The sequence below is a fragment of the Pan paniscus genome, chromosome 5 (assembly GCF_029289425.2).
Source record: "Pan paniscus chromosome 5, NHGRI_mPanPan1-v2.0_pri, whole genome shotgun sequence".
In the NCBI taxonomy this organism is placed as follows: domain Eukaryota; kingdom Metazoa; phylum Chordata; class Mammalia; order Primates; family Hominidae; genus Pan; species Pan paniscus.
This window is the reverse complement of record NC_073254.2, coordinates 180624997-180637627: the sequence shown is the minus strand read 5'-3', so window position 1 is coordinate 180637627 and position 12631 is coordinate 180624997. Positions and strand designations below refer to the sequence as shown.

The following is a 12631-nucleotide window of genomic DNA, read 5'->3' as shown; positions in this document are numbered from 1 at the left end:
AAAGCAATGGAAATCGTTAAATATCAAAGAGACCTCTGCATCCTCAGGTTTACTGCAGCACTATTCGTAATAACCAAGACATGGAATCAATCTAGTTGTCTGATGACACATGAATGGATAAAGAAAATGTGGTATATACATACCATAAAATACTATTCAACCATTAAAAAAATGAGATCCTATCTTTTGCAGCAACATGGATGAAACTAAAGGAAGGTTTGTTAAGTAAGCCAGGAACAGAAAGGTAAACAGTGAGTGTTCTCACTCAGTGTTACAGTAGGTAGCTAGTAAGGTATGGGCAGGGCAGAACAGTGCCTTCCCCTACCACCGCCCCAGACACACACCTGGAGTGTTTTCAACCATTAGGTGATGGTCAGGCAGTTTTTACCAGTCTTTGTAAAGTAATAATTGGTCACAGCTGGCAGCAGTGAAAAGCCATCTCCCAATAGATGGAAAACACCTGAAACAGCTTCTGGATAAGATATCAGGAGTTGGGTGAGTGGGGAGAAGGGATACAAGACCCCGGAAGCATGCCAACGTATAAAACCCCAAGTCAAAAGGTCAACGCACACACTTGCCTTTCTTTTTTAAAATTTTTTTAAAAAATTATTATACTTTAAGTTCTGGGATACATGTGCAGAACATGCAGGTTTGTTACATAGGTATCCATGTGCCATGGTGGTTTGCTGCACCCATCAACTTGTCATCTACATTAGGTATTTCTCCTAATACTATCCCTCCCCTAACCCCTCAACCCCTGACAGGCCCCAGTGTGTGATGTTCCCTTCCCCATGTCCATGTGTTCTCATTGTTCAACTCACGCTTATCAGTGAAAATATGCAGTGTTTGGTTTTCTGTTCTTGTGTTAGTTGGCTGAGAATGATGGTTTCCAGCTTCAGCTATGTCCCTGCAAAGGACGTGAACTCACCCTTTTTATGGCTGCATAGTATTCCATGGTGTATATGTGCCATGTTTTCTTTATCCAGTCTATCACTGATGGGCATTTGGGTTGGTTCCAAGTATTTGCTGTTGTGAACAGTGTTGCAGTAAACATACGTGTGCGTGTGTCTTTATAGTAGAATGATTTATAATCCTTTGGGTATATACCTAATAATGGAATTGCTGGGTCAAATGGTATTTCTAGTTCTAGATCCTTGAGGAATTGCCACACTGTCTTCCACAGTGGTTGAACTAATTTATACTCCCACCAACAGTGTAAAAGTGTTCGTATTTCTCCACATCCTCTTCAACATCTGTTGTTTCCTGACCTCGTAAGGGTCACCATTCTAACTGGCGTGAGATGGTATCTCATTGTGGTTTTCATTTGCATTTCTCTAATGACCAGTGATGATGAGCTTTTTTTCATATGTGTATTGGCTGCATAAATGTCTTCTTTTGAGAAGTGTCTGTTCTTACCGCCCACTTTTTGATGGAGTTGTTTTTTTCTTGTAAATTTGTTTAAGTTCTTTGTAGATTCTGGATATTAGCCCTTTGTCAGATGGATAGATTGCAAAAATTTTCTCCCATTGTGTAGGTTGCCTATTCACTCTGATGATAGTTTCTTTTGCTGTGCAGAAGCTCTTTAGCTTAATTAGATCCCATTTGTCAATTTTGGCTTTTGTTGCTATTGCTTTTGGTGTTTTAGTCATGAAGTCTTCTCCCATGCCTATGTCCTGAATCATATTGTCTAGGTTTTCTTCTAGGGTTTTTATGGTTTTAGGTTTTATGTTTAAGTCTTTAATCCATCTTGAGTTAATTTTTGTATAAGGTGTAAGGAAGGGGTCCAGTTTCCATTTTCTGCATATGGCTAGCTAGTTTTCCCAACACCATTTATTAAATAGGGAATCCTTTCTCCATTGCTTGTTCTTGTCACGTTTGTCAAAGATCAGATGGTTGTAGATGTTTGGTGTTATTTCTGAGGGCTCTGTTCTGTTTCATTGGTCTATATATCTATTTTGGTACCAGTACCATGCTGTTTTGGTTACTGTAGCCTTGTAGTATAGTTTGAAGTTGGGAAGCGTGATGCCTCCAGCTTTGTTTTTTTTTTTTTTTGCTTAGGCTTGTCTTGGCTATATGGGATCTTTTTGGTTCCATATGAAATTTAAAGTAGTTTTTTTCTAATTATGTGAAGAAAGTCAATGGTAGCTTGATGGGGATAACATTGAATCTATAAATTACTTTGGGGAATATGGCCATTTTCATAATGATTCTTCCTGTCTATGAGCATGGAATTTTTTTCCATTTGTTTGTGTCCTCTCTTATTTCCTTGAGCAGTGGTTTGTAGTTCTCCTTGAAGAGGTCTTTAACATCCCTTTAAGTTGTATTCCTAGGTATTTTATTCTCTTTGTAGCAATTGTGAATGGGAATTCACTCATGATTTGGCTCTTTGTCTATTATTGGTGTATAGGAATGCTTGTGATTTTTGCACATTGATTTTGTATCCTGAGACTTTGCTGAAGTTTCTTATCAGCTTAAGGAGATTTTGGGCTGAGATGATGGGGTTTTCTAAATATACAATCATGTCATCTGCAAACAGAGACAATTTGACTTCATCTTTTTCCATCTGATACCCTTTATTTCTTTCTCTTGCCTGATTGCCCTGGCCAGAATTTCCAATACTATGTTGAATAGGAGTGGTGAGAGAAGGCATCCTTGTCTTGTGCTGGTTTTCAAAGGGAATGCTTCCAGCTTTTGCCCATTCAGTATGATATTGGCTGTGGGTTTGTCATAAATAGCTCTTATTATTTTGAGGTACATTCCATCAATACCAAGATTATTGAGAGTTTTTAGCATGAAGGGGTATTTAATTTTATTGAAGGCCTTTTCTACATCTATTGAGATAATCATGTGGTTTTTGTCATTGCTTCTGTTTATGTGATGAATTACCCTTATTGATTTGTGTATGTTGAACCAGCCTTGCATCCCAGAGATGAAGCCGACTTGATCATGGTAGATAAGCTTTTTGATGTGCTACTGGATTCGGTTTGCCAGTATTTTATTGAGGATTTTTGCATAGATGTTCATCAGGGATATTGGCCTGAAATTTTCTTTATGTTGCGTCTCTGCCAGGTTTTGGTATCAGAATGATGCTGGCCTCATAAAATGAGTTAGGGAGGAGTCCCTCTTTTTCTATTGTTTGGAAGAATTTCAGGAGGAATGGTACCAGCTTCTCTTTGTACCTCTGATATAATTCGTCTCTGAATCCATCTGGTCCTGGACTTTTTTTGGTTGCTATTAATTGCTGCCTTGATTTCAGAACTTGTTATTCAAGTTCAGGGAATTCAACTTCTTCATGGTTTAGACTTGGGAGGGTGTATGTGTCTAGGAATTTATCTATTTCTTCTAGATTTTCTAGATTATTTGCGTAGAGGTGTTTATAGTATTCCTAGATGGTAGTTTGTATTTCTGTGGAATCAGTGGTGATATCTCCTTTATCATTCTTTATTGTGTCTATCGGATTCTTTTCTCTTTTGTTCATTAGTTTGGCTACCAGTCTATCTATTTTGTTGATCTTTTCAAAAAAACAACTCCTGGATTCATTGATTTTTTGAAGGGTTTTTCGTGTCTCTGTCTTCTTCAGTTCTGCTCTGATCTTAGTTATTTCTTATCTTCTGCTAGCTTTTGTATTTGTTTGCTCTTGCTTCTCTAGTTCTTTTAATTGTGATGTTAGGGTGTTGACTTTAGATCCTGTTTCTTTATCTTGTGGGCATTTAGTGCTATAAATTTCCCCCTAAACACTGCTTTAGCTGTGTCCCAGAGATTCTGGTACGTTGTGTCTTTGTTCTCATTGGTTTCAAAGAACTTATTTATTTCTGCCTTAATTGCAATATTTACGCAGTAGTCTTTCAGGAGCAGGTTGTTCAGTTTCTATGTAGTTGTGCTGTTTTGAGTGAATTTCTTAATCCTGAGTTCTAATTTGATTGCACTGTGGTCTGAGAGACTGTTATGATTTCCATTCTTTTGCATTTGCTGAGGAGTGTTTTACTTCCAGTTATCTGGTTTATTTCAGAATAAGTGCAATGTGGTGCTGAGAAGAATATATATTCTGTTGATTTGGGGTGGAGAGTTCTGTAGATGTCTATTAGGTTGGCTTGGTCCAGAGCTGAGTTCAAGTCCTGAATATCCTTGTTAATTTTCTGTCTCATTGATCTGTCTAATATTGACAGTGGAGTATTAAAGTCTCCCACTATTTTTTGTGTGGGAGTCTAAGTCTCTTTGTAGGTCTCCATGAACTTGCTTTATGAACCTGGGAGCTACTGTATTGCATATATATTTAGGATAGTTAGCTCTTCATGTTGCATTGATCCCTTTACCATCATGTAATGCCTTTGTTTGTCTCTTTTGATCTTTGTTCATTTAAAGTTTCTTTATCTCACTTAAAAAGAAATGGAACTCATTCTTAAAGGGTAGAATGTACATGATGTAAAGCAGACACAGGAACATTTATCTTTACTTACTGAAAATCAATAGTACAATTCTAAGATTTTTTCCATGAAACTATTGAAATAAGTCCTACTTGAAAAAAGAAATCCCACAAGAGTTAGCAATTAATAAAAACACCAAAATGAGAAATTCCCCAGCATGGAAAATTCCTGTCATAAATGTTGATGTTTATCCAGTTAAAAATATATACAATGAATAATATCAATAAATAAATGTATTAGAAGGAAATAATAGATGTTAGTTATGTATACCCAAAACTATACTGTATTTTAGGCTCTATATTTACTGCAGCACAGAACTAAAAGAATTTTTGAAGTTCTTTCTATTAGAAACTATTATCAATACGTTGCATCTTTATGGCCCAACTGAGTTGAAATTCCAAATAAGATCCCTTCAAATTTAATAAATGGCATTCTTGATTAACAGCATTTAAAAAATAATGGCTGAAACACATAATCAACATTACACTGAAGTTCTATCTGAAGACAGAAAAAGTTGCCATCCACACCAAAACTACACATATACCTTCTGATTTTATAGAATTGTTCCAATGTCTTTTCTGTCAATATCATTAAAATCACCCTACCTGTTTGGACCGAGGTCTACCAGGAGAAAATTTTCTCTTAGTAATAGCTGGTTTACCCATGCCAATTTTTGGAGTGACTGAGATGTAAGTTGTTGGCATGATGTTTCCAGCAGAGGAACTAAGAGCTGAAGGGTAATTATGCAGCATGTCATGTGAAGGCAAGTCTGAAGAAGGTGTTGGGGAGGAAGACACATCTGCCTTGCTTATGTCTGCTGATGATGAAAATGATGACTCTGTCTCAGATGATAACTTTATAGATTTGCCTCCTTGGTATGAAACATCTTTCACACAACCCTCAATTGTAGGAGTCATTTCAGAGTCCATCAATCCAGTAGAAAGTTCAGAATTTTCTTTCTGTTCCTTTTCTCCTTGTAGCCTTTCTATAACCAACTGTTCCTCAGGACATAATGAAGCGCTTTCCTCATGTGGGGACACTAAGGTTTCTAGTGGAAGAGTGACAGATTCAATGACTAATTTTGGATACTATAGGTACGAATTATTTATTGTTTTACAAATTTGCTACTTTCTGAAGTGTTTTTTAAAATTGCAAGATAAATAGTGGAGAAGTGTTAATTCACAATAGTAATTTGGAGTTTTAAGTTTCATGATTGAAATTGCTTCAAGTTAAGTTTTAAGTTTCATGATTTAAATGGATTAAAGTTTGGCTTTTTATAGGAATAATATCTTGATTTTAATCGTATAATTTTTAAACTGTAAGGCCAGGCTTTTAAGAAAATCATTTTTTAATGTGAAAATTAGTCTCCTCTATATCAAACTCAGATATATTTTATTCTCTAAAGACAAGGTACACGAAAGGGAAAGTAGCTGTCAGATGGGATTTAGCTGTTTCTGCATGGCAAAGACGTGTGCAGTAAAACTAGGCCATTCTTTATATACGCCTTTTTCTAAGTATTTTCCTTGACAGTTATTTCTGCTCTATCATGAAAAGTTTTTCTTCTCAAACCAGTTGTTCTCCTTTCCAGTAAGTTTTTTTGTTTTGTTTTGAATAGTTATTTAATAATTATGTAGTTCTGACTCTGAAAAGACTTTAGCAATGGAAATTTGAATCTCAAATTTACTTTTGGTTGATATATTTACATTCTTTAAAGATACTGCTTCATACGTATTCCTGTTAAATTGTATGTATCTCTCCTTCCTTGAAGACTTTTGTTTCAATTGAGAAACCAAGTTCAATACATTAGGACTCTCTTTCTGTAGATTCTATGTTCTCAAATATTGGGGAGGGGGTGTATTTCCAGGCTTATTCCATCTTATATGAGCCATGTGCTAGTATTTTGCTGAGCTGTCTTTGAATTCCCAAATCCGATGATAATCTTTCTATTTTTCTGCCCCTCTTGTTACTACTTCATCATTTGCTGCTAATCTTGTAAACATTTTGTAGGCTGTGTTTTCCCTCCCTCCAGCTTTTTAGTTTTCCAATCTTGGTTTTGGTTATCTAGCAAACAGCCTTCACTTGATGATGAACCTGCTAGTATAGTGCTGTTATTAGGGAGAGTATGAATTGAATAGTACAAGATAGGTCTTCCATTGGTGAGGAACTGGGACCATAACTTGCAGGAAATATTCTACAGTTAGCAGGAATGTGTATATACATGTATTAGAAATACTGAAGTTCAGTATTCTGTTACATGAATTTCTTTGATATTAGGCATTTCTGTATTATACTTCTTTTTTTATTTACTGTTGCTTCTACATATTCTTCACATTGGGGACAGGCTGTAAAATAAGCTGCATTTTCCTGGCTGTGATTGTGATGTAAGCAAGATTCTTTGGTTTCCAGATATTTTTTGTTAACGTCACTGGCATTTTCATATTTTGTTGAACATTACCAATTCTTTGGTCTTTACCAGTACAATAAAAACTAACCAAAGAAATGTAGATTTACCTTAAAAAAAAATAAAAAATAAATAAAAAATAAATAAAGTTTCTTTATCAGAGACTAGGATTGCAACCCACCCCCCCCCTTTTTTTTTTTTGCTTTCTATTTGCTTGGTAAATATTCCTCCATCCCTTTATTTTGAGCCTACATGTGTCTTTGCACATGAGATGGGTCTCCTGAATACAGCACACAATGGGTCTTGACTCTTTATCCACTTTGACAGTCTGTGTCTTTTAATTGGGGCATTTTGAACTTCCCAGGGGCATTGTTTACACTGTGAAGGGAAAACCGCCTACTCAAGGCTCAGTAATAGTGGACACCCCTCCCCCAACCAAGCTGGAGCATCCCAGTTCAACCTCAGACTGCTGTGCTGGCAGCAAGAATTCCAAGCCAGTAGATCTTAGGGTGCTGGGCTCCATGGGGGTGGGATCCACTGAGCTGGACCCCTCGGCTCCCTGGCTTCAGTCCCCTTTCCAGGGGAGTGAACAGTTCTCTCTCACTGGCATTCCAGGCACCACTGGGGTATGGAAAAAAAGCTCCTGCAGCTAGCTCAGTGTCTACCCAAATGGCTATCCAGTTTTGTGCTTGAAACCCAGGGCCCTGGTGGCATAGGCACCCAAGGGAATCTGCTGGTCTGTGGGTTGTGAAGACCATGGGAAATGCATAGTATCTGTGCCAGAGTGCACCATTCCTCACGGCACAGACCCTCATGGATTCCCTTGGCTAGGGGAGGGAGTTCTCTGACCCCTTGCGCTTCCCAGGTGAGGCGATGTCCCAGCCTGCTTCTGCTCACCCTCCATGAGGTGCACGCACTGTCTAACTAGTCCCAATGAGATAAGCCGGGTACCTCAGTTGGAAATGAAGAAATCATCTGCCTTCTGTGTTGATCTCGCTGGGAGCTGCAGAATGGAGCTGTTCCTATTCGGCCATTTTGCCAGCCACCCCACTTGCCTTTTGAGTCAGCTGCCTGGCCCTCTTCCGAGTGTGCTTTTCTTCCTTTCATTCCTGCTCTAAAGCTTTTAAATAAACTGTCACTCCTGCTGTCCTTTTGCCTCATGCCTCTTAAAATCTTTCTTCCAAGGAAGCAAGAATTGAGGTTGCTGCAGACCCATATGGATTTGCTGCCAGTAACAATACATGGCAGCTAAAAAAGCTTATATCAAAGAACTAAAAAGTAATATGGAGGATGTTCCAGGTCTGAAAGGGTGGGGAAAGGGGGAATAGGGAGAGATTTGTTAAAGGCTACAAAATTACACCTAGATGTCAGAAATATGTTCTAGTGTTTTATGCCGCTGTAGGATGAGTCTAGCTAACAATATTATATTGTATAGTTTCAAGCAACTAGAAAGAGGATATTGAGTGTTTCCAACACAAGTGAGTGATAAATGTTTGAGGTGATCGATTGATATGCTAACTACCCCTCTTTGATCTCTATACATCATTTGTATTGAAATATATCTGTGTACTCCATGAACATATGCAATTATTATTTCTCAATAAAACTTAGTAAAATCTTGATTTCACAGAATTAGACAGTAGAATAGTGGTTACCAGAGGGTGAGCAGGGTAGTCAGGGAGAGGAGAATGAAAAGGGGTTGGTCAATGTGTACAAATTTCTAGTTAGATAGAAAGAATAAGTTCTGGTGTTCTATTATACACTAGGGTGACTATAGTTCATGATTATGTGTTGTGTATTTCAAGATAACTAGAAGAGAGAATTTTGAATCTTCTCACCACAAAGAAAAAATGTTTGAAGTGAGGAGTATGCTAATCACCCTGATTTGATCCTTATACAGTGTATCCATGCATTGAAACATCACACTGTACCCCATAAATACGTACAATTACTATGTGTCAATTATAAATTAAAACTTCAAAAGTGAGTACAATGCCAAGCATATAGCCATTAATCAATAAATTATAGCCATTACTATTATTATTATTCTTTCCTCCCAGTAGTAAATTGTAGTGCAGTGGTTGAAAGTAATCACTTGAGGCCAGGCACGGTGGCTCATGCCTATAATCCCCACAGTTTGGGAGGCTGAGGTGGGGGGATTGCTTGAAATCAGGAGTTTGAGACCAGCTTGGCCAAGATGGTGAAACCCCATCTCTACTAAAAATACAAAAAAATAGCCAGGCGTGGTGGTCCACACCTGTAATCCCAGCTACTTGGAAAGACGAAGCAGGAGAATCGCTTGAAACCCATAGATGAAGGTTGCAGCGAGCTGAGATTGTGCCACTATGTTCCACAGTGGGAGACAGAGTGAGACTGACTCAAAAAAAAAAAAAGTAATCATTTGAGATATTTGCATTGGAACCTGGCTTTCCCAATTTCCTTTGACATAACTATGGGCAAGCAAATTTCAGTGTCCTGATCTATAAAATGGTAATGGGAATAACAGAGAAAAATCTGGTGATTATAGCATGGTGTGGGTAATTCATAGTGTTGTTTGTATCTGACACAGATAGACAAACCTACAATAAATGGTAGCTAGTAGTGTAGTAAAGATTCTAAAAGAGCATGTTTAGACTAACCTCTAATGCTTAGTTGTCCCATGAGGTAATAATGTCTTTATCTAATTTCACCTTTCCATTTATTTGCTTATCAGAAAGTTGAGTCCTAGAGGATTGCCAGAGTGTCACAACTCAATGACGCCTTCCCATGTGAAGGTCGAGAGCTATCTGCAGCCCTTGGTGGGACCCTTGATTGCTGACATCAGTCCTTCTACTTAAAGCAGTTCTTGTGCAATCTTTGATGCAAAGTAATTTCAAAAGAATTGCTTCAAGGATGTTCAATGGTGATTATTATTGATTGTGGCCTGGGTAGGTGGAAAAGCTACTCAGAGACCGAATACAGCACCCCAAGCTCCCATAGTTATTCGTTATTGGAACTTGGTTTTCAAACTAGGTCAAATGAAACTGAACAACGTTTGGAATAATCCATCACTGGTTGTGGACAGGGAAGGGTTCTAGAAGGGACTGGGCTAGAGAACCCTGTAGGCTTACAGTATGTTATGGGTTGGTGCTCCCCTACCTACAGATTCTTTTAAAAAACTGTCCCTACAACTTACTGAACTGGAATGTCAGCTCAGTGGAGTCCTTCTTCTCTGGCCACTCTTAGGGGACTGAGGGATGGTTGGATTCAGAAAAGGGCTTTTAAAAATTCAGGTAATGTTTGAATTCTGCTGAGCCAGTGGCATGGGTCTCTGAGAGAATCATTAACTTAATTCGACTATCTGGTTTGTGGATGCGTTTACTCTCATGTAAGTCAACAACATCCTGGGATTGGGACACACTTTCTGGGCACTGCTGGCCAGTCCCAGAATGGAACATAAGGAAGTGGTTCTTCTACTTCTGTTATTTCTGAAATCAGGTAAGACATAGTTGTTTTTGTGTAATAATTATTTTTTCTCCCACAATGTAGTAAAAATACATATGCCATATCTTTATGTGCAATTCATTTAATTTAATTTTTGATTCATAAAATCGCCAGTTCAAAATCTTGTATAAGATTGAGGAATTCTTAAAAAACTAAGTTTAATTTCCACATGAAGACTGTCAGGGTGCTGGAATGAATGGGCATAATGGGTGGTGTTTCTAATCTAAAAGAGTGTGCCTACATCATGGCCAGTCTAGTTGAAAGAAAAAAATAGGCAATGTAGCTAACTACGCAAAGGATGGTCAAGCTCTTCACCTGGTTCTCAGTTTCATTAATTTATATCATCTCTGTTCAGGTGCCATGCTCCCCTCACTTTCAAGTTGAAACAATGAAATATCTCTTTGAATATATTCTGCTCCTTGACCCGTTCATGGAGTGGGACTCAGCATTTCTCTGCTTGTTATGGCCTGAATAAGGCTTTCCATAGGTATACGTTTGCTTCTTATCCCTGGAGAAATTACACACATCCATTTGCCAGATGCTGTATGCAGATAGTGACTCAGCAAATACTCACTCAGTGCTTGGGTTAGGTCCCCACATTTGTATACATACGTACATATCTGTGTGTACATGTCAGTGTGAGTGTGAGTTCTTTACAAACAGTAGCTTATTTAGCTCATGGTGTAGATAGCATAGCATATTTATCCCAATTTTATAAACAAGGAAATCTAGACTTAGGAAAATGATGTTATTTGCCCAGAGACCAAATTCCCAAATCAAGGAAATAAAGGAACCAGGATTTAAGCCAGATTTCCAAGAAAAGAAATCTAGGGCTCTTCTCACTTTTTCAACTTTGTTCTAACCTTTGAAAAAATAATCTAAACACATCCCAGTGTAACGGAAGAGCAGGTTAGTTATTTGCCACTTGCAGAATCTAATTAAGAAGAGAGAAGTCTGGTGTAAAGAAAGTGATTTACTTCCAACGCTAGCTTAGGGGAAGAAATACAAGAGTCCTGTTTTACCACTTCACTTTTGGAGCAGAAAGTGGTACTTTTAAAAGGCAGGGAAGGAAGCAAGCAATGGTTCAGGGGTCCATGCTAGCTTTGGCACCTTATCCACCAGCTGGTGCCTGCTGGTGCCCTTGTGAACAGGATGTTGTCGCTTGAGACAAGTCTCTGGAGGGTGAGAGTTTTGTAGTGGACATTCTTTGGTTTATAAATCAACTGTGAACTCAGGAGTTCCATCTTGAAGCACATAGTTAGATGACTTGCCCTGTAGGGAGAGTCAGATGAAGGGGAGGTAAAAAGCCATATTTGCAATTCTAAAGGGCCAAGTATAAAGTGGGGAGCTGGGGAGACAAAAAACACACAAAAAATTAAACCATCTCTTAGAAAAATGGGGGTCCTTGGTCTCACTAATAGGTTTTTCTTAAACAGCTTTATTGAGGTCTAATTCATCCATTTACGGCATGCAAGCCAATGGATGTAAATATATTCAGAGTTGTGCAGCCATCATCACAATAAATGTTAAAATATTTTCATACACCAAAAAGGGACTCCACTCTCCTTAGCTGTTGCCCTGCGTCTGCAGCTTCTGGCAACCACAAATGTATTTTTCTGCTTTTATAGATTTGCCTATTTTGGACACTTCATGTAAATGGAACCATACGTTTTCATAGTAGTTCTTCATATAAGCAATGTGTAGATGCTTTCAATTTAATATATAAATTACCAGATAAAATTTTACAAATTGACTTTAGAGTAAAATACATTTGAACTTAGTGGAAGCCATTCAACAAAGTATCAAAGAAAATACAAAGCAGGAGAAGATTAAGCAAAGAGGTTTTGGGGGGAAATTGGTGTCTACGTGTGTGTGTGTGTGTGTGTGTAGATGGGGGCAGGGGGATGAGTATTATATTTCAGCCCATGAAAACTGGGACATAGATCACTATGAACTTACTCAGTGGGCTACATCCAAAGGCTAAATCAAACTTCTCTGCCATAGGATTAACATACGTTTTAACCAACCTGGGGGGCACATTCTCTTATAAGCTCTTTTGGAGAGGAATGCTTTCTGTAGATGTGTCATCTTTCCAGTGTACTTCAGTGCCTGAGGAGAGCAAGTTTATTTTACAGCCATACTCAGAAGTGGAGAATCATCTTCCATTTCACAAATTACTATTTCTTTTACATATGCAAATATGCATACACATTCACACACCACAGTGAGGAAGAAATTCTCACACCATTAATAAAATCCAGTTACTTCACTAGCAATATACAACTACATTTGCCTATAAAAGTATTTTTTCTATTAAAAGATG

The 12631-nt window shown here is 38.0% G+C and overlaps 1 protein-coding gene across 1 annotated transcript in view; it reads left to right on the top strand.

The window, feature by feature from the left end:
* LPA (lipoprotein(a)) overlaps positions 1-12631 on the top strand; it is a 213677-nt gene that overhangs the window by 137368 nt on the left and 63678 nt on the right.